The sequence below is a fragment of the Canis aureus genome, chromosome 9 (genome assembly GCF_053574225.1).
Source record: "Canis aureus isolate CA01 chromosome 9, VMU_Caureus_v.1.0, whole genome shotgun sequence".
Lineage (NCBI taxonomy): Eukaryota > Metazoa > Chordata > Mammalia > Carnivora > Canidae > Canis > Canis aureus.
The window spans coordinates 42,895,250-42,920,553 of record NC_135619.1 but is presented as its reverse complement, the minus strand read 5'-3'; the positions used below and the strand labels follow the sequence as shown (position 1 = coordinate 42,920,553).

General features: G+C 45.7%; 1 long non-coding RNA gene across 4 annotated transcripts in view; it reads left to right on the top strand.

Annotated features, from left to right (window-relative positions):
• Positions 1-25,304, top strand: part of LOC144320742 (uncharacterized) — a 147,675-nt gene that overhangs the window by 106,556 nt on the left and 15,815 nt on the right. For 2 of the 4 annotated variants that reach the window (XR_013386345.1, XR_013386343.1), the window contains exons 2-3: positions 1,212-1,268; positions 6,577-6,721. This is a non-coding gene — a long non-coding RNA (uncharacterized LOC144320742). Of the gene's footprint in view, positions 1-421; positions 573-1,211; positions 1,269-5,590; positions 5,866-6,576; positions 6,722-25,304 lie in introns of those variants that run through there. The other 2 variants (XR_013386344.1, XR_013386342.1) reach the window with 2 other exon arrangements.

The window sequence follows — 25,304 nt, the reverse complement described above, 5'->3', positions numbered from 1 at the left end:
CCTCCTGCCCCCAAGGCCAGAGCCCTCAGATGCCCACAGATCTGGTCTATGCCTGAGAGCATTGATTTTTTTGGTCCTTGAAATTCATCCAGTGCAAGTGTTTTCAAGCTAGCGGTCCCAACCCATTAATTGGTGGCAAAATCTAATTTTTTAAAGGAAAGAAAAGAGTAGAAATGTCAGAGTATAACATATTTGTGGTAAGCAGAATCTCGGAGGACCCCCAGTGACCTCACATAATCCCCTTGAGTGTGGATAGGACCTGCGAAGATGATGGGATATCACACCCAAGATTATGGTAGTTATCCAGCAAAGGAAGGGATTTTGCAGAAATAATTAGGGCCCATAATCAGCTGGCTTTGAGATAATCAAAAGAGAGATTATCCTGGATAGGACTGACCTAATCAGGTTAACTCTTTACAAGAGAGGACCTCCTGTGGGCCTCACAGAAGAGGCAAACTGCCGTGAATTCTATTGCTGCAAGGAAATGACTTCTGCCAACACCCGTGGGAGCTTGGAAGAGAACCTGAGCTTCATATGGATGGCAGTACCAGCTGACACCTTACCGCCGCCTGGTAAGACCTCGAGCAGAGCATCTAGCTAAACTGTGCCTGCACCCTGACCCATGGAAACAGAGATAATAAATATTTGTTGTTTAAACCACTTGGTTTGTGGTAATTTGTAGCACAAAAATAGAAAACTAATAGAATACTCCAACAGTAAAAATAAGTATTATTAACTTTTTTCTGGTTATGTGTATAGATCCATGAGTATTTGACCATGGTATAAAATACAAGTTTTGTTTTAGGATGTGATCAAAGCCTTGGAAGCCATTGATGTAGTTGGACAGTGATTTATCCCAGGTTAGGCAGCCATTCCTGGAAGAAAACTGGAATCCAAGTGTCCCTGGCTAATGCTCCTTCCATCATACCATCATACCACACTGCTTAATGTTGTTAGGAAACATTAATTCAATTTTTGAGAGGAGAGAAGAGTGGGAAAGAGTTGGTTTACTCTGGTTGAATCAGTTCTTTCTGCGTTAGGATACTGCCACTCCATGACATTCTTCTTTTGTCAGACTATCCCCACTCCACCTGCCTCAAGGTCTATCTCACTGTATGTTATTACTGTGGGGTAAGTGCTTTGCATAAATGATCTTGGTTAATTCATACAGCAGGCAAATGAAGTAAACATTTAATGCCTCTATTTTCCAGATGACAAAAGTGAAGCTCTGAGAGGTTAAGCAAAACATAACCGAAGACACAGGGCTGGTAAGTGATAAACCCAGGATTCCAACTCACGCCTGCTGAATTCCAGTGCCTGAACCCTTCACACTTCTGACACCAAATGTGTGGGTTTCCCACAACAAGCAATTCTCCAGTTCTCTGGGGACACCACATGGGTAACTTATAATTTAATTCAATTCTGACACTAACCAGGTTAAGGTTTCTGTCCCATAAGACATACCCACACTTCAGATGCCAACCGCAAGTAATGGGTCTCCAGGTGACCTACACTTCTGTCTAACTTGGCAACAAATCTGAAGTTCCCATAACCCTTTCCTTGATTTCAATAATTTACTGTAACAGCTCACAAAACTCAGGGAAACACTTTAAGTACTGTTAATGGTTTATTTTGAAGGATACAAACGAATAACCAGATAAGAGGTTTGTAGAGTGAGGTCCAGATCCATCCTGAGTATGACACCCTCCTGGCATGCGGATATACCACCAACCTGGAATCTCTCTGAACCCCTTCATTTAAAGTTTTTGTGGTTCCATTAAATACACATGCTTGATTAAATCATTGGCCTTTGGTGGATAACTCCATTTCCAGCCCCTATGCAACTGGAGATCACAAGTGGGGCTGAAAATTCAGACCGTCTGATCACAAGGTCAGCTTCTCAGGCAAGCAGCCTCCACCCTGCAGGAGTCACCTCATTAGCATAATGCAGTTATGGTTGGCTGGGGCTTATTATAAGTAACAAAAGACTCCCCTGCCACCCCAATCACTGAAGGAATTGCAAAGCTCTCTAGGAGCTCTGTCTGAGGAACTGGTCACCAAGACCAAACGTATTTCTTGTTATATTGCAGAGGGGCCGGGGTGCAAGGGCACTTCGCTCCAGTGACCCCCAAACAGACCAGGTATAGCCATTTTTCTGCAGACACATCCAAAGGCAGACGAGTGGTGGTGAAACAAGAAAGGGATTTACTTCAGTGAGGCCAACACTGGGAAGACAGGACGAGTGTCCTGTCTCAAAGACTGTTTCCAAAGTGCTGAAAATACTTCCAGGTTTATATGAGAAATATGTGGGACAAAGGTCAGTGGGTACACATAGGTGGGCAGTGAAGGTCAGATTGGTCATTGTCTTAGGGTCAGTCACCCAGAGTCTTGCTGGTTCAGCGCAGTCCTTGCTGCTTGAGGGGTAGTTTAGTTTCCCAACAAGGGATGCTTTGTCCACAGGGTCTTTTGCCTGAGTTAAGAGATGAGCCAGAAAGAACTTGGTCAGTTAAACAGTACAGACTGAGGTCGAAATGAAGGCAGTTCAAGTCCTCTTTGAATTTCACACAATCACAGCCCTTAACTACTGGGTGCACTGCTCCCCACAGGAAATCTCTCTCCACAGAAATTTAGTTGGCTCAGACTTTGCATCTGGGAAATGTCCTGGGTTTTGAGGGAAGCTCTGTATAGATAGAAATACATAGCTAATATTTATTGAGCATTTATTCTATGCTGAGCACTGCAAAAGGCACTTCACAGTCATTATCTCCTTAAATCTTCACAACCCTATGAGAGTAGATACTGGTATTACCTGCAATTTACAGATAGCAAAACTGAAACTCAGATGGCGTCAAGAAACAACTTACTTGGGATTATACTAGGAATGCAAGGGTCATTCACTATTAACCATTAACATAAGTCATCATTTGAATGGGTCTAACAAGGAAAAACATATGATTTCACCCTAAAAGATAAGAAAGCATTTGAAAAATTTCAAAAAAATGGCACAACCACCTTGGAAAGCAGTGTGGCAATTCTTCAAGAGGCTAAATATATGATCCCGGAACTCCACTCTTGGCATCAGCTCAAGAAATCAAAACATCTGTCTACACAAACACTCGCCCAAAGATATCCATCTAAGCATTATTCACAATACCACAAAGGTGGAAACGATCTAAATGTCCACCAAGAGATGACTGGGTAAACAAATTGTGAGATCACATACAATGGATTGTTATTTGTATACAAAAAGGAATGAAGTTCTGATTCATGCTACAACATGGATGAACCTGGAAAACATTATGCTAAGTGAAAGAAGCCAGTCAAAAAAGACTACATATTATGATTCCATTTATATGAAATATCCAGAACAGATAAATTCATACAGACAGAAAGGAGATCAGTGGTGGTCTGAGGCCAGAACAGACATGAGGGCTACAGCAAGAACGAGAAATGGCCTCTAACGAGTATAGGGTTTCTTTCTGGGATGTTAAAAATACTGTAAAATTAGATGGTGGTAATGGTTGTACAACTCTGTGGATTGTACTGAAAACCACTGAACTGTATCAACTTTAAACAAGTGAATTTTATGGTATATAAAATCTGTCACAATAAAACTTTAGAGAAGAGGAGCACCTGACTGGCTCAGTCAGCAGAGCAGAGCATAACGCTCTTGATCTCAGGGTTGTGAGTTTGAGTCATAAGAGAATGCACATTAAAACCATACTAAGATAGCATTTCTCACTCATCAGATGGGCAAAAATTCGAAATACTGACAATATACTCTGCTGGTGAGACTGGAGAAACAGGCACTCATCGATTGCTTGTAAGAATGAAAAATGGAGAGGAATTTGGCAATATCTTACAAACGCAGATCCGTTTACCCTTTGTCACAGTCTTCCTACTTCTAGGAATTTACCCTGAAGGTACACATCCAACAAATTTTTTTTAAAGATTTTATTTATTTATTCATGAGAGACAGAGAGAGGCAGAGACATAGGCAGAGGGAGAAGCAGGCTCCCTGCAGGGAGAGCCTGATGTGGGATTCGATCCCAGGACTCTGGGACCACCACCTGAGCCAAAGGCAAACGCTCAACCACTGAGCCACCAGGTGCCCCCACACCCAACAATTTAAAAATATTCAGGTACTAGGTTGTTCCTGGAACATTATCTATTTCAAAAAATATATATATTAATATCTTAAATACCTAAACATGGAAGATTGGTTAAATAAACAATGACATTTGGTTGAAGCGCTATTAAAAACAAAACCTTGTGGAAAATCTCTATGACCTGATTTCCAGAAGATAATAAATGAAAAATGCAAAGTGCAAACAATTATAAATAATGTACTTTTGTATCAAAGATAAAGGGGCATAAGAAAACTTAAGTATCTGCTAAATTTTGAAAAGGATAAAACGAAAAACCACACATACATTAAAGAAATGGGAGGGCACCTGGGTGGCTCAGTGGTTGAGTGTCTGCCTTCCACTCAGGTCGTGATCCCAGGGTCCTGGGACCAAGTCTCACATCCCGAGGGGAGCCTGCTTCTCCCTCTGCCTTTGTCTCTGCCTCTCTCTCTGCGTCTCGTGAGTAAATAAATAAAATTTTTTTTTAAATGGGAAAACACTGAAGTGGAATCCCTACAAGGAGTAGAGGAAGAGGGGCATATGGACGCTTCTCCGTGTATATCTTGGTGTACAGTTTTGATTCTTGGGAAGTACATCAATGTTCTATATGTTTTAAAAAATGAATTACATAAAGGACAGGAGGACGGAACACAAAAAAGAGCAGATAAACCCAAACACACCTAAAAAAAAAACAAAAAACAAAAAACAAACACACCTGATACAGCCTGTCAGTTGCGAACCCACCCTCTCTTATTCTGCCCTGCAGACCACATTTCCGCTGTGCCCGTGACCTCTGGGTGGGGCTGTGCCCCCCACCTGCGGACAGGGGGCTACAGGGCTGCAGGAGGGACAAAGGGTGTCCTTCCTGCTTCCTTCGGGGCAGCGATTCCCAGAGTCTCACTCCAGCGACCTGCCACCCAGAGGCCACAGTGCCTTCTCCTAGCAGCTCGCGGTTCCTCCAACAGCCTCATTAAACCACTTGGGCAACCCCTGCTCTAGCCGGCGGGTACCCCCTCTCGGAGCCCTGGTTTCCAGCCCGAAGGGCCCCTTCCTCCGAAACCACAGAAACCAACCCCCAGGTAGCACCTTTTCCACAGAGGAGGTCTGAGTCTCGACCCCATAGGTCCGTTCTGAGTGTCTAAGGCTTAAAAATTCAAACTACTTCCTTTTATTCTCTCAACCCTGAGTGATTATCTCAGAGGAATGAAATTTCGAGTGTTGCTTGCTTAGCGCTTTTCTAGAGTTTCTAACTGGTTAAGTAATGAACGTGTGCTACCTTTATGACAAGAAAAAAAATGTGCCCCTCTTATTTGATGATGCTTCATTGTGCCTTAGTACAAATATAGAGGCCGCGTGAGTGACGGCCCAGGCTCCTGAGCTCCGGGGGGGCCGAGCTCTGCCCCGCAACAGAGCAGGCCTGTTCAATTCTGACGTGTCCCTTCCATCCCTTCCCCAACAGAAGATTATTTGAAGACTTTCTTGTTCTCTAAGCAAGCGATATCGGCCCAGAAAGACATTTCTCTCAGAAGCTTTTCCAGAAGCTCACAATAAAGCTGAGTCTCCCAAAGTAATGTGAGCCAAGGAACCAGAGGAAAGAGGAGGCCCTGCCAGGTTCCACGGGGAGGGAGGGAGGGAGGTCCTGGGTTCCTCGGATGCGGGAGAGCTTGGTTCTTGTCTCACAAGAATGTCTTGTGAGGAATGTCTTGACTCCAAGAATGACTCTGGCGGACACAGGAGAGTGAGTAAAGGGAGAGAAATTTATTAAGTAAAGGTATAGAGAAAGCTCTCAGGAGTGAGAGGGGTCCCGACAGGGTTGCCGCTGAGGGCTTGTGGGGCTGGTCTTTTGTCGAAAGCTGGCTGGGAAGCTTGTGGCCTGGAGATTCTGGTGCTGTCTTGGTTTGAGTTAAGACTGGTGATAACATCTTTAATGGCTTACTTGGTCTTTGGGGTCTGGTTATTCTTTGTTGGCCACAGATGACTGTCATAAAAGACACCCTCCCTCCCACACCTAGGGCAGGGTGGGCTGGCTTGCTCCCTTATCTCTGGCTTCCTGACACCTCAGCATCTTGGGGATTTCTGTGAGCTGATTCTGTGGCCCCCTACCTAGCCCTGCCTGGCCCTGTTTGTCCCTAACTCCCCTCCGCGTTCTCTCTTCCCGCCAGGCTAAGGCCAGGGGGACGGGAATGGGACTTACAGCTGCCTGTGCCCGATTCCTACCTCCCTACAAAACAAAACAGAAACGAAAACAAAACAATCCCGTCCTCAGAATCCAGACCAGGAACTCTGGAGACGTTGCCTGTTCTGGCAAGCAGCCTGATGGCTAATAGATAACAGGTTATCCAGGAAATAATTAGAAGCCCGCGCCCACATGGATCAGTTGCAAACACTGACCTCTGGCATTCAGGATATGGCCCCCAAAGTAAAGAACTCTTTCTTCTTTCACTTCCAGAGGCTGGGAAGGCGTTAGTGCTCTCTCTGTTCTTTCAAACCTGACAAATGAACAAGTACAGAAGCTCCAACAGGCACCGCAGCCCGGCAAAGCCCAGGGCCTCTCCCTGAGCCCCTGGGGTAGGTGAAGAGGCTCCTGTCCCAAGGTAGGAGGCCAGGGCCAGCTTGCTTTTGCACCATTTCCCGCGGGTGTCTTCCATCTTCTCACCCCTTTCGCCCACACTTGTGCCCCAGCCCTGCTCCTTCCAAAGCCCACGCCTGGCTGCCCAGGGCGGCCATCCAGCCCCCACTGTCTTTTCCCAGATTCAGCACATTGCACTGCCCGCTCCCCTCCTCCAGACGCTAGGCTTGCTTGTTTGTGAGGAGGGAGCAAGACTCAGAACTCAAAGCTTGGTTTATGTTTTAGGAATTCATGTGGGTTCACCACTATAGATTATACTCTTGTGTTGCATCGTTGTTGCTTTTAATAATGGTTTCCAAAATGGATTCCTCTTCAGAATTCTTTACGGTTTTCTGCAGCGTGATGTATAGAATTTGAAAGTAAGCAGGAATGCAATGACAGATTGAGGCTTTCTCACTTTGTCTTAAGTAGATGGAAACAGCTAATAATTCTCTTCTTATATATATCATGTCAAATCACCCTTTTTTTTCTTCCTGTCTTTGGATGGGGCTTGTGTTTTTCTCTAGTAAAAGCAAGAGTAGTAACAGTAACTACCATGTTCCTAGCACTGGCCGGTGCTGGCTGTGCTAAGCTCCTTAGGTCCATTGCCCAGTTAACTGTTTCCATAGTCTGGTTTTATTATCCCCATTTTACAGGTGACAAAACAGAGGCCTGGAAGAGATTAAATAATTTGCCCACAGTTATTTCAAAAAAGAAAACAAGTAGAAACAGCAAGGATCGAGGTGCCTGGGTGGCTCAGTGGTTGAGCATCTGCCTTTGGCTCAGGGCATGATCCTGGAATCCTGGGATCGAGTCCCACATCAGGCTCCCCACAGGGAGTCTGCTTCCTCCTCTGCCTCTGTGTCTGCCTCTCTCAGTGTCTCTCATGAATAAGTAAATGAAATCTTAAAAAAAGAAAAAAAGGAAGAAGAAAAGGAAACCGCAAGGATTCTGAGATTCAAATCCATGTCAGATTCCCAAGGTCCATCCTCTGTTACCTACATCATATTAACTTCTTCAGGGAGGCAGCCATTAAGAGTCCTGAGTCCTCGGAGGTGGGATAAAGGGGATAGTGATCTGTAGGGGGCAGATTTCAGAGCTTGTGGCCACAGTGTCATAGCACCCAAAATTGCCCATCAGGCTCAGAATCTGCCCAGGGCTCTGCACCCTCTCTTTTGAACCTCACCACAAACCCATGAGTCAGACATAATTTTTCACCACCCACCACCACCCATGTTATGTATAAGATTTAAAGTGAAGGTCAGAGACGTGATTTGTTCAAGGTCACTCAACTGGTAAGTGGAGTAGAATTGTGGTTTTGAATTCAGGCCTCCAATTCTCCAATCGACTTTCGACTTACTATGGCCTCTGTCTCTCAGCCACCCGGGCGTTAGGGCTCCCTCTCACGCAGGGGCCAATGGTGCCAGGCACCCTGGCTCTTTGCTTATTCGCGGTGTTCAGTAGTTTGAAAAGCACAGTGATAGATGTGAGTATGGGTTCTAGAACCAAACTGCCAGAGTCAGAATCCCAGCTCTGCCATGTACAAGTTCCATGGCCTTGCAGAGCTCGCTGTGCCTGTTTCCTCACTTGCAAAATAAGACGGAGTAAGAGCAGCCGCTTCTACAACAGCTGTGACTGAGGCGTGTGACAAGAGCTTGGGATCACGAATGAAGCAATCAACAACTGCCACTTATTATGGTCATTTAGCAATTTCTACCTCGTTGCCAGGTTTACACAGAAGCTACTATTTCAGTTAGTGCGATATATATTTCCTGCCAGAGATAAGCCCTCGGGGCTCCTCTGCCTTTAGCTCGAGTGGCTTCCCCTGAATGCAGACTCCTTCGGGGCAAAGATTCAGGTTGCGAGTAGTTGAGGTGGTGATCCCAGAAAGCTCTGTGAGAGAATGGGAAACATGAGGCAGGGAAGGGAGGCAAGACTATGAATGAACAGGTTTCCACTGACAAGAAGGGGGCTAGATCCCACCGGGTCCCTTTGAGAAACTGGAACAGGTCTCAGGATGGTCCCTGGGGACCCTCACAGCCCATTCCCCCATGGAGGAAGGGTTGCCCCTGGAGCATTCATCCCCTCTAACCTCTGGGGCCAGCATGCTCCGGGGCAGAGCACACCTGCAGGCTGCAAGAAGCCAGAAGTTGTTGGTGTGTGGGGAACGGGTTGCAGGTGACCCTGGGGTAAGCCAAGGGCACGTAGTTGGGGCCCTGCCTGCCAGCTTCACAGTAATCTCCCAGTGTTGCTAATATATACTCTAGGTGTATTTTTTTGTTTCTCAGAAACACTTGCCAAATAGCCCCATTGTTTGCTCTGGATCTATTTTTAATGAGCAAAATTTCCTCCTTGAACTGTAAGTGCCTGCTTAGAACTGTCTCAAGAACTTCTAGATAGTCAAGGTCCCCTGAAGTATCCATAATCGTGACAGTCCCCTACATGTCTGTGCATTGTGCCTTCTAGTTTACAAAATTAAAAAATACTTTTCACACACATGATCTCATTTAATCCTCATGGTAAGCCAGCGAAGTGGAGGATAGTTCTCCAAAGAACTCCAGAGTTCTCGATACTTTTACAAGGGATTAGAAACAGTTTAGTGATTTCTGTTGAGAGATGATTCCGAAGGCCTGAGGGAAGTTTTGCAGCATCTCCGCTCTATCTAAACAGTTCCTAATGGACCGAAAAAGACCTATTCCAGCCATTTTACTCAGGTTTGGAAACTTTAAGAGTATGGATGCTTTAGGAATAATAAAACAACTCGGTTACTTTGTTCATTTCTCTCAAAACGTACACATGTAACAAGATGTTAAAATAGAAATTTCTGACAAAGACGGCAGAGATCACATTCTAAAATGAGGTGTTGGACCTCCATGCAGGCTTCAGAAAGAAGGCAGGTGGTTAAAGAAAACCAGTCTCGTGATTTCCGCACCCTCATTCATGGTAATAAAATGGCTAAGAATTTGGAGGTGAGAAAACTGGATTTTTGAACAATATTTTTGGTATACCATGAGTCCCAGTCTCACCCTTAAAAGAGAGAAGGGAGTATAGGACCCTTTTCACAAGCTTAGAGAAAGGGGACCCATCATGTCCATTGAGAGATTTAGGGGACACAGTGCACAGGTGTCCAATTCCCACATAGAAAATCTGATGGACAAGCAATGGGCTGACTACAGCTTTGACTGAGGAGTAAAGGGGAAGGTCAGTGACAGCCTGTGCTCTCACGTTTGTCACAACGTTGTGGGCAGCAAAAGAGATCAGAATACGCCACCTTAAAATATGCCACTTTAACATATGGATTATTTTGAGCCAAAAACAATTAGGAAACAGAGCACACAAGAGGACCTTTCTGCCCTCTCTTTGTAAAAGCAAGGCATATGTTTCCCTTCACACTGTGCCCCCTCCTCTCTCTTTCTTAACTGTTAGGAGCATTGACTTGAATTTGCATAAGAAGCCTTACTAAAATAAGGCTTATATTCTATTAGTTTTCCCTGTATATTTATCTTCCACAATTTACCACCCGTGGAAGCCCAACTCCCTTTTTTAACTTGTCTTGTCACTTCACAATTTATCACTCAGGACACCTGGGTGGCTCAGTGGTTGAGCATCTGCCCTTGGCTCAGGGCGTGATCTTGAGATTCTGGGATCCAGTCCCACATCGGGCTCCCTGCAGGGAGCCTGCTTCTTCCTCTGCCTATGTCTCTGCCTCTCTCTGTGTGTCTCTCATTAATAAATAAGTAAAATACATATTTTTAAAAATTATCACTCTTTGTTAAAATGGTATATAAGCTCCCAGGCTTAACTGCTTTTGGGGATTCTCACTCCTTTTCGTTTGAGTCCCCTCTCCCTGCCCATAAGACAAACAGAGACCTTCTCTCCTGTTCATCTGTCTTTTGTCACTTTAATTTGCAGGCTCTAGTCACTGAATATAAAAGGGTAGAGAAAAGGGTTCCCCCCTTACCAGCAGCAGTGAAAGATTGTCTTAGATCTGTCCAAGAGGGTTGCAGGGAGGGACAAACATCTCAGAGAGAAGCCTAAGGTGTCACCACATTTGCAGAGGCTGATGAAGGAATAAGTGGGTGACCAGAATAGAGAATATTTGTCCTATGAAGCAAACTTTAGGAGAGAGATCCTCAGTAATTGGGAGTGAAGATCATCCAAAAGAGCTTGTGAGAGTCAGCTTTCAAACACCTGCCAAGTCCAAAGAGAGCAGAGCAGATGATAAATCAGCATGCCAAGACCAGTCAAGGAAGAACTCCCCTGATCCTTTCGCCTCTTCTCAATTCCAGAATGCTAGCTCTGAAAGAGTTAGGACTCATGGTTAGTAAGCAGGGTAAGGTGAAGGAAAAGTGTTAGCACCTGACCATATACCCCTTCCCTTAGGCCCTTTCTTTACACCTTTAAATAAGCCTGATGTGGGACAGGGCAGGTAGCTTCAATTTTAAAGCAAGAATATTCCAACTATTAAATGCATCCTATATGTTTTGAAGTGCCCAGATGGGTGTTGGTATTACTGTGACTAGAAAATCATGGAGCATGCCCTAAATTTTATCTGGGGCAGATGAAGAGCTCATTCCCCTAAATGGATGAGAAAGGACTGTGGGAGACCAAAACAAATTTGCTTTGATTATCCTCCATGAGTCATGTTTTCAATATTGGGAGATTTCCTAGTGCCCAAGGAAAGAGTGGGTTGTTGTGTATGAGTTGAACTCTGGTTCAGAACCCCAGAAAACATCACTGGAGAGGTGACACCAAATATATAAATAGACCAGTGCCTGCAGCTACCATGGGGCTATGATCAAGGAGTATCTGTTGTTCCCCACCCAATTTAGAAACCTATCCTGACCAGAGATTACAAATGGTTAAAAGCCACCAATGCTCCCCTGGCTGCAAGACCATGCAAGCAGATGGCTGCTACTGCCTGCCATGGGAAATCCCAAACTTGGTCTATAAATCCACTATATGTGCCCCCCAATACTGCCCAAGGATGAATCTATTAAGAGTTTGAAATCCTTGGGATGAACAGATTGCATAGTGTCTGTGACTATTACAGTAGACAAAATGCTTTGGGAGACCTTTTGAACTTATTATCTCTCAGATCCAAACCCGCCCTTCGGGCTCAGCCTTGTGATGCCCGGCCTCTGCAAACCACATTGTGGCTTTGCCTGCAGGCTCCATGTTAGCTCTTCGATGGGAAGCATTAGAGGGAGAGAGCAAAGCTGGAGGAGAAAGAACGTGTTCCTTCCGATCTGCTTCCTGTGGGGTTCCTGTCCCTTTGATGTCACGCTAGTGCCCCCTTGCCACCCTGGCAGTGGCCGCCCCCCTCATAGTGGCACTTGCAACTATGTTTTCCCAACGCTCACCAGCAGCCTCGTTGCACTCCCCTCTCCCAGGAGACACCAGGTCCCCCTGGGTCCCTCTCCAGATGGCAGAAGCCAGCTCAGCTGAGCAGGGCCTCCTCCTCAAAGTCTGAGTTTCCGGTTTCTAAGTTTGTGATAATTCCCACCTCTCCCCACACCTACCCGCACGGGGAGCGGCTGCTTCCTGCAGTTGCTACCTCCACGACACCCTCGTGTCCTGGTTTTGCTTCCTCAGTCACCTAGTCAACAACGTGGTTTCTTTGTCAACGATTCTTATACCGCCTCCTCTGTTCAAAGAGCTGAGGATGTTTCCTCTCCTGGTCAGTTCCTGACTGGTGTACGCCTCTCAGTGTAAAATGGAGAAGTGGAGTATCTCAGGGGACTCATTGGGGTGAAGAATCAGTGAGGCTTCTAGGAGAGAAAGCTGGGAAGACTTTTAGAGTGAATTTTTTTAAAAAAGATTTTATTTATTCATTCATGAGAGACACAGAGAAAGAGGCAGAGACACAGGCAGAGGGAGAAGCAGGCTCCTTGCGGGGAGGCTGATGTGGGACTCGATCCCAGGACCCCAAGATCATGCCCAAAGGCAGACGCTCAACCACTGAGCCACCCAGGTGCCACACAGAATAGTCTTTTTTAACCTTTTTTGAATCATGCAGCTCTCTGAGAGACAGATAAAAACAATGGGCTTTCTCTCCAGAAACTGTAAATATCTATCAGCACACACACCACCCCCCTTCAACCCAGTACAATTTTACACCCAGTGACAGGGGTTGGTGAACCCCAAAGCCCAGACTAATAATTCCTGTGGTAGAAGGCTGGCCGGGGTGGGGCTCCATCTTGGAGAAAGTCTAGTTGGCTCTTGGAAGCTGCTGTCTGAGCCTAAGAAAAGTCGAACAAAGGGACCGTCAGTACGGGGTTGCCAAGGAGCTGTCCTAGATTTTCAAACTCCCTGAATTTGAGATAAATATCCTGACTGTGGACCTGCCAACCGCCCTGGATTCCTAGTTACTCTGGCATCTGAAGCCTTAAAAATGTATCTTTTTCAGCAACAACTATTTGACTCATGGGGACCCAGCCAACAAGAATGAGGCCTTCCGAGGCAGAGGGCTGTTTTGAGGGCTCTCCTTCCTAGAAGCCCCTGGCTGACTAGATGGCTGGCCCGGCCAGGTCCCAGTTGTTCTCTGCCCGCTCAGTGGCCGCCTAGAGCATAGCCCTCCAGGGAAGGAAGGCGCATCGCCATCTCCTGGCTGGTGCTATTATCACATGCCAATTTTCAAAAAGCCATTCCTGCTGCCCGATTTCCAAGCAAGCATAAGAACTACTCTTTTACTGTGAGCTAGTTAACTAGATGTGTTGGGTGAAGGATTATGCTCATTCCGTTAGAGGAGAGAACACAGAGTTTGGGAGTAGTACCTCTGGACCTCAATTTTTCCATCCCTAAGGAAAGGCCACTGTCTAAATGCGGAGCAGTTGGGCAGCCCGGGTGGCTCAGCGGTTTAGCATTGCCCTCAACCAGGGTATGGTCCTGGGGCCCCGGGATCGAGTCCCACATCAGGCTCTCCCTCTGCCTTTGGAGCATGGAATGGAGCCTGCTTCTCCCTCTGCCTGTTTCTGTGCCTCTGTCTGTCTGTCTCTCTGTGTCTCTCATGAATAAATGAATTAAATCTTTAAAAAAATAAATAAATGCAGAGGAGTCTACTGCTGATTTTCATTTCTCTATTAAACTGTCCTGTTGAGGGATTCCTGGGTGGCGCAGATCCTGGAGTCCCCGGATGGAGTCCCACGTCGGGCTCCCGGCATGGAGCCTGCTTCTCCCTCCTCCTGTGTCTCTGCCTCTCTCTCTCTCTCTCTCTCAAATTTAAAAAAAATAATAAATAAATAAATAAAAAAAAACCTGTCCTGTTGAGCTTTTAGAAGGCAGCACCAGAGAATGGAAGAGGATTCTTCCCCACATCACTTACACAGGTAGATAGCCACCATCTTTCTCCACAGAGCCGTCTGACATACAGTTGCTTTCTTAGCTGAATGTCGATCCTTTAACTTTCTTAAAGACTGCCCGGGATACAGATGGATTTCTTTTCTTTGTTAATTAAAAAAAAAGTTTATTGTTTTATTTATTCCATCTGTAAAATAATTCATTCATCCAATACATTTTTTAAAAAGATTTTATTTATGTCTTCATGAGAGACACAGAGAGAGAGGCAGAGACACAAGCAGAGGGAGAAGCAAGATCCCTGCAGGGAGCCCCATGAGTGATTTGATCCCAAGATCCCAGGATCATGACCTGAGCCAAAGGCAGATGCTCAACCACTGAGCCACCCAGGTGCCCCTTTCCAACAGTTTTATATTGAGTGCCTACTATGTGCATGCACTTTTGAGGCACAAGGGATATCACGGCAAACAGTACAAACAAAAATTTATATAGCTTCTCATTTAGTGGAAGAGATAGACAATAGATAAAATAGGTAGTGGGTGAGGGCCAAGAGTGGTGTTTTGGGTGGCTGTTTGTTTTGTTTTGCTTTCTTCAGACAGGCAAAATTATAGCATGTTGCTCTGCTGATGGGAATGATGCAGTAAAGGGGAATAATGACCCAGGAGAGAGGAGGAAGAATTGGTGAATGCCCCTTGAGTAGTAGATTTGGTGCACAAGTGGAGAATGAATCAGATATTTACTGAGTCTCTGCCAGGTGTCAGAACCTGGTTAGGTGCTGGGGACAAAGCAGGAAGAAAACAGGTAACACCCCTGCCTTTCTAGAGACTGCATTCTAATTAGGACAATGGACAATAAAGAAGCAGTGAATCCCTAGTATCCATGGATTGGGATAAATGCAATGACTAAAAGACACTGGTCATAGTTCTCTTTGAGAAGTGAATTTAACTGAGTCCTGAAGCATGACACATGTCCACATGAAGAGCCTGAGGGAAGAGGATTCTAAACAGAAAGAATAGCAAATGCAAGGTCCTGAGGAGGAAGAGCCTGGCTCATTTGTACACTTGTGCGAGGTGAGGCTCTTGGAGGATAGTTATCAAGAAGAGTAAAGCATGAGATGAGGTTAGAGAGGTTGGTCACTGATGGCTTTTTTTAAACAGCCAATAAGTTTTATGAAAAAGATTTATAGATAACTCAAGGCTAGGCAGGACAGTTAACATTGTTAAATGACAGAATCAGAATTAAAAAACATTTCAGTGGTTGGCATGTAACAAATCTCCATGTCAAATTTCATTTTTGGATTCAAAAAAATCAGTTGTGAGAAACAGTAAAAGGAAGATCAGGAACACCACCAGTTTTTATGAAAAGGGTTCTAGGTGTGCAAAGAGCAGAACCTAAGAGAGAGACCTAAATGGAAAATCTTTCCTGGGAATGTTACCAAAGGAGAGAGGAGAGGACGTGGGGGGTGGGGGAAGGTGATAGAGAAGAAGGAAGAAAATTATGAGCCATGAACTAGAGAACCATGTAATGGACTTGGCTGTGTCTGCAGGCTAATGCTTGTACGATCCTGGGAGACTATGGCATTGCTGTCTGAAAGGTGTCTCCGCACCAACCAAGGGGGAAGGAGGGGGCAGCAGCTCTTCATTGCTGCCAGACCACTGGGCAAAAATTCTTTGCATGGTTGTCTACATTGCCCATGAGTAAGTGATAAGTACGTTTCCATGGTGGTCCCACCCATAACGTCACTCAGAGGCCCAAAGGTAGAAAGCAAAGGGTATAAAAAGTGTACCTTAGGTGGGTCATGGTCAACTGCACCCATGCAAACTGGCTAGACACAGCTGGAATAAGGGACAGGAGAGACCTAAACCTCAGAAGTGATTCATAAGAGGTGTCTCATACACATAGAGGACAATTTCCATTCATTCATTTATTTATCATTCATTCATTCATTCATTCATGACAGACAGCCAGAGAGAGAGGCAGAGACACAGGCAGAGGGAGAAGCAGGCTCCAGGCAAGGAGCCTGATGTGGGACATGATCCCAGGACCCCAGGATCACAACCCGAGCCAAAGGCAGACACCCAACTGCTGAACCACCCAGGCATCTTCCATTTCTCTTCCTTCAGCATTTTATTTCAGTCTTTTCAGATTTTTTGTGGAGACATGTGTATGTACCTGAATCTCACTGGCAATGCTTTCATGAAATTTGGATCCTGAAGGCAAAAAGTTCCCTCAAAATGCTGTCCCTTCTTTGGTATTTCTCTAACTCAACAAAGGAATCTTTATTAAACACTAAGATTTCTGCATCTTCACAAAATGCTGCACATACATAAACTACTTACTTTTGCTACACCCCGGGCCACCACTGCGGGGGGCAGTGTGTTATGTTGGGAAAACCACTTATTCCGTTCATCCCAGGCCGATCAAAGGCCTCAAAATTAATATTTTGGCTCATCTCCAAATGAGGTTATACATACAGTCTCAGAGCCATACTGACAACAGCATTGAAAGACGATGATCTTCATACAGCTAAACCAGGTGTCCCCACTCTCAGATCAGACTGCCTGCTGTACATTATGAATTAATATTTTTCAAAACTCCTATAATTATCTTATGAATAACTCAGTGCCTTTGGTGCTAAATTATACCAATTTATTAAATGCAAAGTTTCAAAAATATCACAATTTTTGTGATTCTGTTTTGACATTTCTCCTTTTTTTTCAATATACCAGGAGCTTTAAAAAAATGATAGTAACCCATGTATTTCTTGATTTCTGAGCAATCCTGGCTAATCTCTACCAACTTGCTGAAAGGATTGTGATTGGAAGTTCCATATCCCTCCCTACCCCCCATTCCAAAGGTTTATTAGTCTTGCAACTTCTGGCTGCACAGGGAAAATCAAGGGAGAACTAGCTAGAGGGTAAGTGAGGAACCCGTGTTCCTTTCCTAGCTCTGGAAGTGTTTGTAAACATCACCCAAGGCAGTCTGGTTTTGCCCTGGAGACTGGTTTATTTTTCATTTCAGTGTTAGGAGCCCCTTTATGTAATTGTTGCTGTGGGGAGCCAGTGCTTCTAAATACATTTTTGTTGGATCCCCAAAGGATTATCTTCTCTCAGAGTTTCTTCAACTTATTTATTCTCTAGGCCACTTCAGATTCGTTCTTTTTTTTTTTTTTTTTTAAGATTTTATTTATTTACTTGAAACAGAGGGAGAAAGAGCACAAGCAGGGGGAAATGGCAGAGGGAGAGGGAGAAGCAGACTCCCTGCAAAGCAGGGAGCCCAATGCAGGGCTCAATCCCAGGACCCCAGGATCATGACCTAAGCCGAAGGCAGACACTTAACCGACTAAACTACCCAGGCGCCCCAGGCCACTTCAGATTAAAAACTCTGGTTGCAATTCTCTCCTCATTACATCTCTGCCAGCAATCCAGTGGTGCTTTTGGGGGAGGCCCTGTAAAAGTCAGGGTTCAGTTATCTCTGCCCCGCAGGTGCTAAAAAGCTGGCTGCTGGCTGTGGCATGCCATCGTTCACCTCCTCAGTGGGTTCCTGGGCCTTTTCTCCCAGGTTCTAGGTAAGGAACAAGCATACAATTCAAAGAGGCTAAAGTGGGCTTGCAGAAATACCGTGCAGGACTGGGGAGCCCCAGAACCTGATGGTAGTCTGAACAGTAACAGTAAGAAGAATGGCAGTGACTTTCACTTACTGAATATTTTCTGATCTCCAGGACTGTGTTAAACGCTTTACAAACATTAGTCTCATTTAACCTTATAATTGCTTTACCCTATAAATACTATTATTATCCCCATTTTCTAGGTGAGGAAACTAAGATTTATAAATGTTATTTGCCCATGTGGATGGTATTCGGTGGAGGATGGAACCCAAGCATTGACTCCAGAGCTCTCACATTTAACCACTGTATTCCTGAAGGATGTCCTTGCCCAGTTAGCCACAGATGCTCCACTTGTAGAAGATGGATTTATTCAGCCCACTGCTCTCTGCTCTTCTTGAACTAGGGAAGCCGAGTTCAAGTCTCACACTCCTTCTGAGATCCTCCTCACCCATCCAGCCCTCACAGGGTGCCCCTTTTCCCAAATTCCTGTAACGAGTGGAATGTGTGCCGCCAACTTGGCATTTTATCATCCAAGGTCTCAGATCATTATCTCATTTAAGTGAGAACATCTTGTCTCTCCAACAAGAATGCAAGTAACCCCGGGTAAGGACATGTCTTACTTTTCAAGGCAAGAGAAATACTTGATGAATAAGATTGAGTAACTCCTCCTCCAGGTCCTTCCTGTTGGCTCAAAGGCAGGCCGGCAGCAGGCCTACCACAGGGCCCTGCTCCAGACTTCAAGGCTGGGGTGCTGGCCTCTCAGTTATCTTGGCTGTCTGCCCCTCACCCTACACGCCTCCTTCCTTGCCCTGTGTCAATATCCTCACTTTCTCGCTCTTTCTCACCTGGCAAACATAAATCTGGCAGCTTCCCACCACCATCCTGATGAAGCTAACTCTTTGCTGTCCAGAGAGGTCCCTGCAGCCCTTTCCCAGAGAACTCCTGGCCCTCCCCCAGGACGTTCACCTGGGAAGGTAGTGGCCTCCCCGGTGTGCTGCCTTAGAGTGTCACTGTGTGGCATCTATTGTCCCCATCCCTTCTGTGTTTTTCCCATAAACTGCCATCCCTGAGAAGGAATCAATCCATCCTGTAATCATTCTCTTGGGGGGCCTGGGAACTGATTGATGGGTGTAGTTGTTTTATTATTAGCCAGTGGAAGTTAAGTAAGTCCAATCAATAAACTTTATAGGTCTCCCCAGATGGCTCCAGAGGTGAGACCCAGTTGCTTTCACCTCAATAGATTTAGACCCCTGCCTAAATAAAAAGCAATACTCATCCAGAGAAGCCGTTTTATTTCCTTCTGAAAGAATCTCTTAGTGCCCTTGAGCCTGTCATGACTTAAATCAATAACCTTAACAGCTTCCAAGAAGAAATTAGTTGCCTTTGGAGCATCTCTGTGCCACCACCTGCTGTCCCTGACACATGACAATTTTAGACCTCTGAACTGAGCCAGGCAAAGTGGCGAGGACTGGTACCAAAGCCTGTCACATCCCTGGACCCCAGGCACCCCTCCAGCGAAGGCAGTCCAGACTTTCCCCTCCACCTACTATTTTCTCTCTCCTGCCTCAGAGCTCTCTGCATCTAAGGCTCCTCGTAAACCCATCCCTGCTCTGCATCTCTGGCTTCCAGGATCCTGAGAGACCAGGCTGGCTGCCCAGGAGCTGGTCTTCCTTGTCATTTTGAGGGTGAACATGAAATTCCTTCCAGGTGGCACTTCCATACATTCACAGGGATATCTAGGAAGCAGAGTAAAAATAGTGCTAGTAGTAATAGGAGGAAGAGTCAGACCTCGATGATGAGAGAAGAGGGCTCTATCAAGGGCCAGAGACCTCTCAGATGATTATTCCTCAGAGAAAGCCACCATCTGTGTAGGGCTGGCCGCAATAGGGGTAGTTAAAGGGTGATCCTTATAGTCTTTTTTTTTTTAAGGTTTTATTTATTTGTTCACGAGAGACACACACACACACACACAGAGGCAGAGAAATGTGCAGAGGGGGAAGCAGGCTCCATGCAGGGATCCCAATGCAGGACTCCAACCACGCATTCTGGGATTACACCCTGAGCCAAAGGCAGACACCCAACGGCTGAGCTACCCAGGTGTCCCGATCCTCATAGTCTTAACTCTGCCCCTTCATCAGACTGGCCAGTCTCCACTTCTACATTCTGCAGACAACCATGATGAGCCCACAGTGAAATGGTCTGGCTAGGGGCCAGGAGCCAGCAGGAGAGAAAAGTCACCTCCATCTCTCTGCCCAGTGTCAAAGTATTGTGCCTGTGAAAGCCACTGTGTCGTCTATCTAGAATGGTGGCTAGAAAGGCCCTAACAATATATTCATTCTCCAAGTGGGAACAAGATCCACTGCTCCCTGGCTATGAGATCAAACGTGCAAATTCCAGAATTTCCATGATGTTCCAAACATCATTCTGTGCTACCAAGATGAACTCTCCAATCAGGCCATTAACTGATCAGGATCAGGTTGTCTTGAAACCATTTCTATGTTGGAAAAAGTTTTAGGGGCACTTGGGTGGCTCAGCAGTTGAATGTCTGCCTTTGGCTCAGGGCATGATCCCAGGCTGGGGATTGAGTCCTACATCAGGCTCCCTGCGAGGAGCCTGTTTCTCCCTCTTCCTATGTCTCTGCCTCTCTCTCTGGGTCTCTCATGAATAAATAAATAAAATCTTAAAAAAAAAAAAAGGAAGGAAAAGAAAAAAAAATTTAAATAAAATACTGGAGTTGGGGGAACCCTCTTCTCATGTGCATAATCGTGCCAGTAAAAATATATAAATGTTAAATATAAAAAAGAGAAAAAGTAATGGTTTGGTATGTTTTAATTACATCAATACTTTAAAAAACTGGAACAAACATACCTACATACTGGTCTGTTGCAGTAATGAATAATATTAGATTCTGTTTTCCAGGCTTAACCTCTATAAATTTAATGACTTTGCCAAAACTTATCTTCACATATTCATGTTCATCAGACAGTTTGTTGATCTATTTTCACTCATAGTTAATTAATTCTCATCTAGAGAAACTTCTTTTATGTGAATCAACAAACATACAAATAGGAAGTTGTATTATGATAGGTTTGTCACAGATTCCTAAAAACCCCATGTCATGGTGAACTTCAGAAGTTGCACTACGGTCCATGTGTTTGTTTCTTTGGGATCAATTTTAGATGCTTTCAAATGTCTGCACAGTCAAAAAATTTCTGCTTAAATATCTTCACCAGAAAATTCACCATTCATTTCTATCACAGTTGGTCAATTTCCGAAGTTCTTCCTCTAAAAATCAGGGAAAATGGTTGAATAGCAGTGAATATTGGTATTATTTGATATGTAGCTTTAGAATAAGCATCCAGATCTTTATTTTTTTAATATATTTTATTCATTTATTCATGAGAGACACAGAGAGAGAGAAGCAGAGACGCAGGCAGAGGGAGAAGCAGGCTCCATGCAGGGAGCCTGATGTGGGACTCGATCCCAGGTCTCCGGGGTCACGCCCTGGGCTGAAGGGAGGTGCTAAACCGCTGGGCCACCCGGGCATCCCGCATCCAGATCTTTAAATGCCTTTGAAAACAAAGCACTTAAACATTGTCCTTTTGAGTTCTTCTGGCATGGACACACGGAATGAGAAAATCCTACTAACTCTCCGTCTGTTTCTTCATGTTTACAATCAGCTGTTATTATTGTTAATTTTGAATTTATTGTTGAAACATAAGAATATGTGATTCCACAGGTTTGGAACTTAAGGGTTTCAAATCATTAGGTACTTATTCTGAAAACATATACTTGTAGACAGATCCACTGGAGTCAGGGGTTAATTCTCAAATTAGCTTCCCCATAGAATGCAATGCTTGTTATTAGATAAGTGATTTAAATGGAGTTAATTGGAGCTTACATACATATTAGTGAAACTCAACAGCAACCACAACGATTATTTAAAACTCAGACCAACAAAAGAATTTTTCAAAGAGGGTATTTTTATCACTGACATTGTTCAGATTTGCCAGCACATGCTGATAATAAAAAACAGACTGATTTTTAGTTGTTTTATTGTTGTTTAAAAATTTGCTCGACAATGCACCCCTGATGGCCTGCACCTAGGATGGGTGCTCCCACTGCCTGCACACCCCTGGTGTCCCACTGCTCACTCAAGGTGCAAAGGAAATTGCAGACCCTGGCAAGCTAATCTCTGAGTCTGGCTTTCTAAACCTTGCAAAGGAGGCCTTGATGATGGAATCCACAAAGTGGAGGCCTGCATCCAGGTCGTGGACCTATTTTGTTTGGCCTATAATGTTAAAAAACAAAACAAAAAACCCGTGACGTGTCAATGCCTTTTGGCAAGGCATGTGCTTACAGCTGGCCACAGGTCCCATCACTCCTATCTTTCATACCTTGAATAATTTGCCCACTTCCATTCTCTGCCTGGCCCCAAGGGGCTGACTCTCTTGGTTAGCAGGGGAAACAGAAGAGAGAAAACATTTCCAGCCCCCAACTCGGGGCAGCCCGGGTGGCTCAGCGGTTTAGGGCCGCCTTCAGCCCAGGGCCTGATCCTGGAGACCCAGGATCGAGTCCCGCGTCGGGCTCCCTGCCTAAAGCCTGCTTCTCCCCCTGCCTGTGTCTCTGCCTCTGTGTGTGTGTGTGTGTCTCTTATGAATAAACAAATAAAATATTTTTTTTAAAAAGCCCCCAACTCCTGTGCCAAGTCCCACCCATGGTTGGCTTACCTGAACAAATGTCATACAAGACACGTTCTTGGCCAAACTGCCCCATCTCAACACGAACAATTACTTTCAACCGGGGTATTTTGGAGCCAGTTCAGGCCAACTCCTGAGAGGCAATTGTTACACACTCAGAAATTTTACCAGTGAGCCGTATCTTGAAATCAGCCAGGGCAGATGTATTTACACCAATGACATTGGTAAGTGTTATAAACAAAGGCTTCTTGAGGGGGCATACCACTGCTTTTGGCCCAACCCAACATGGCCTTCTGCCCACAGGCAATGACTAGAGATTTTCAGTTTTATTTGCTATATTTATTTGCTCCCTTGCGTTTTAGGAGAGATTGTTTAGTGCAGGTAAGAGGTGGGCTCAGGAGCCACACCATCAGGGTTCAAGTCCACATCCGACCTGTGGGACCTAGAGCCACTGTTTTAATCTCAGTGCCTCATGTTCCCATCTCTGGCCTTAGCACCTTCGCATAGGATTTTTGTGGGTTTCTTTGAGTCAGTAAACACGAGGTACCTAGAGCAGTGCCTGCATCTAAAAAGCGCTCCACAAATATTATTGCTCTAAAACTGAAATATCCTCCAGTCCTCTTATTTCAGCTGTGTAGTGAAAAGATGCAAATATCTAGTAACCAATTTAAACCCTGCACTGCTCGCTGACTATAAATCTCACTACGATACCATCCTTTTGATTGAATGTCTATCAGGTCAACTCATATCCTCTTCCTCTCAAAAAGTTACCAACAGCATGTGGTAATAAAGCCTATTAAAACTATTATTGCAAAATGTGGGTATTGGTTTTGTATCTCAATCCCAGAATTAGGAAAAGCCTTCTCTTGTTTAGTTTTTTTATAAATTCTGCTTTAAAAAAAAAAGTCATTTTTAAAGTGCACTGTATCTTTCACATGTTAATGGTTCCTGAAATCAGAACAGGTGTTTGAGCTGCTGTGTGCATTTGATGGGGCCATGTTCCTTTTTCTCTCTCCCTAAAAGCAGTTATTAAATCGATGGTACATCTTACAATCGATGGTGTCTTAGAATCTGAGAGGTGCAGTAGTAATTGTCAATGGTATAGTCAGTGATAGGACCCAGGACGCCAACCTCTATGTCCAATGGCCTGTCCCCAAGATCACAGTGTTTCCAGGGGTGGAGTTCAGTCACATGCCTGGCTAGCAAGGCTGCCCATTCCTCCCCTTGGGCTGAAGTTTGGTGGGGGTTGGCCCAGGCCCAGATGTTTTTTTAAGTATGCAAAGATCCTTCTTCATTCTTCAATTAGAAGCACAGTGCACCATGCCCAGGGGCTGGGATCTGACCGAGGAAGGGAAAGCTCCAAGATGATGTGAAAGCAGAGGTGGAAATAGGACCTAGGCTGCAGAACCAAGAGCAGGCCCAGCTGCGCTGGGCAGAAAACACACCCATAGCACTGGCATTCTGTTCTGAGTCATCCCCTTCCTGGTTCCACTTGGTTGATCTACACTACACACTTTCTCCATAATCTCAGTTTCCCCACCTGCTTTCTTACCCAAACCAGTGGCAGCTTGGGCAGTTTAAGAAGGAGAAATCAATACAAGACCTCAAAGGGACCGTGACAGCTGTTCTGGCTGTGGTGGCTCTGGGGGCTCCTCCCCAGCCGCCCCCCACCCTCCCTGAGCACAGGCTCCCCCAGCAGGTGCCTCTGAGCACCTGGCCGATCCTGGAGCTCGAGACTCTGAGCCCCAGGGGATGGGGCTCCCCTGTGGGCACTGGGGCCGAGCTGCTGGGATCCCAGGAGAGCAGAAGCCACAGGGAGTAACCTCTCATGGGAGCTGAGCTGCCATCCACACCCTGACCTCGTCTGTTCTTGTTTTGTTCCTCCCCTGTGTCCTGTGGCCCCGGAGCCACCACAAGGCCGCAGCAGGACAGGTGCACGCAGTCGGGCCTGGACCACACTGCCACTGCTGTGTCAGCAGCCCTGCCTGACCCCTTTCCTCTTCGCAGGAGCCAGGAGGCTGAGCCGGAGCAGGAGGCAGAGGCACAGGCGTGTCAGGCAGAGCAGTTTGGTGGGGGTTGGCCCAGGCCCAGATGGTTTTTTAAGTGTGCAAAGATTCTTCCTCATTCTTCCATTAGAAGCACAGTGCACCATGCCCAGGGGCTGGGATCCATCCCCTGTGGTGTGTAGCACAGTGGGAAGGCCAGGGGCCAGCTTCCCCCAGCCGCTGCCCCCACTGCCCCTTCCCAGTCCTGTGGCATGAAGATGATGGCCATGATGATGCTACTCGGCCTTCCTGCTGTGGAGAGCAGGCTTGTCTGGAGGCCCCAGTTGCTGGCCCTTGGGATCCACCCCAACATCCACACTGAAGCCACACTCCCTAGACCTACACCCAGCCCATACTGAGCGTTGAGGAGCGGAGTATGGGCTACTGTAGGCCATTCCTGAGAGACCAGACTCCGCCAAAACAGTTTTGGCTGGGGGACTCCCCATGTATCTGCCCAAACTTTTTTCTGAGCCGCGCTACTAAGATCTTCCCACCCATGTAGTAAAAAAAAAATTAACCTTGCCCCAAAAGAGATCTGGCCTTTCCCTGTGACTCCTGAGAGAGAATCTTTGTTTGCCTGGGGGCATTGGGTCGGCCAGATAGTAGCAGTGTGACTTAGGGTAAGGACTAGTCACTCTAGGAAGAACAATATGGTTTAGGGTACAACTTTGGTCACCCAGTTCAGTCAACCTGGAAACAGAAATCCCCTATGTGGGCAGTCAGTCAACCACACCTACATGGTGGAGCCTCAGTAAAAGCTCTGAATAGCAGGGCCTGGGTGATTTTCCCTGGTTTGTAATACTCCATGCATATTGTCTCACATGGATGCTTGGAGAGCAACATATCCTGACTCCGTGGGGAGAGCACAAGACAAGCACTTAGTCTGATACTTCCCTGGACTCCATCCTATGTGCTTCTTCC